Below are 1,323 nucleotides of genomic sequence, written 5' to 3' on the forward strand. Positions count from 1 at the left end.
AATTAGATCGAAACTTGACACCTGCCCTTACCCTTGCTAAATCACCTTTCATTAAATTAAATAGCCGAACTATTCCTTGGAAAGAAGAAGGAATAGAAACGTGGAATCACATTAAGCAATGGTATCATACTAAACCTAATATCACCACTAATTATTATTATTCGTTTGATTTCACCCATTTTTGGCCAAAGACAAGAGAGAACCGTGGAGCATAATAAAATGACACCTCATTTAGTTTCATTAAATAAGTGTCATGCAATGAAACATTCTTATCCTTTAATTCAATGTGACCGATTTGGAGAAAGAAAGAAAAGAGAGATTTTAATACATAACCATCTAGTAATATGCATTGACATTTAAGCTTTTAATTTCCAATTCACTTTTTCACCAACATAAAAACACCTTTCCTATCTCTCATCCTTCATAACCGAATTGCATGCAAGAAAGAAAAGAGAGACCCCAAAAACTTCCATCGAAGAACCGTGACCCTCCACCATTTTTTTTCTCCATTTTTTTTAATTTGTAATTCTAATAAAAAATCTAATCCAATAAAAGTGTTCGTATCTTCTTTTTCTACGTGTTGGCGTCATTTTTATTTAGTAAAAGTTAACGGAGATGTAATTCCTCTTTTCTTTGGGTTCGGTCAATTGGAATTTTAGGAGGCACAGACAATTTCTGACGTTTTTTTCTTCGACAGCTCGGTCAGAAAGCTTCTCCGGAGTTTCGAGTATTTTAATTTCGTACGAAGGTAGGATTTTGGTAAATTTTTGCCGAAATTGTAATTGATAAATGAACTGATGTTTGGATTGAGTGTTGTCAAAATTTGATTACATTTTCATGTTGAATTTTGTTGATAAATTGATCTTTTGATGAGATTGTATTTCAGTCAGCCTAGAAGCAGTCAAGACCACGTTTTTAATGATAATATATAAGCTGATATTGTGTAAATAATTGGATAAATTTAGTGAGATTTGGTGGCCAAAAAATTAAATTGAAACTGTGAAGAATCAGTAGCCGTAAAACTCGAAAATGAATTTAAAGTTATATATATTTTCGAACTAGTTTAAAAAAAAGATATCCTTAACTTTAGAGAATTGAATTTGTTACCATTATAATATTAATAATTTGAGAATAAAATTGTGTTTTGATGAGAATTGGGGTTGATTTTATAAATAAATAAAGTTCAAGGCAGAAATGCATGTTTTATAAAAGCTCAGGTTATTTTTTCAAATATGAAACAAAGAGGGAATGTTTAAGTATAATTCTACAAAATATTGAGGTCTAAAATAAAATATTAAGAAATTTGTGGTTTAGAAAGTAATT

The sequence above is a fragment of the Arachis ipaensis genome, chromosome B09, assembly GCF_000816755.2.
Source record: "Arachis ipaensis cultivar K30076 chromosome B09, Araip1.1, whole genome shotgun sequence".
Taxonomy (NCBI): domain Eukaryota; kingdom Viridiplantae; phylum Streptophyta; class Magnoliopsida; order Fabales; family Fabaceae; genus Arachis; species Arachis ipaensis.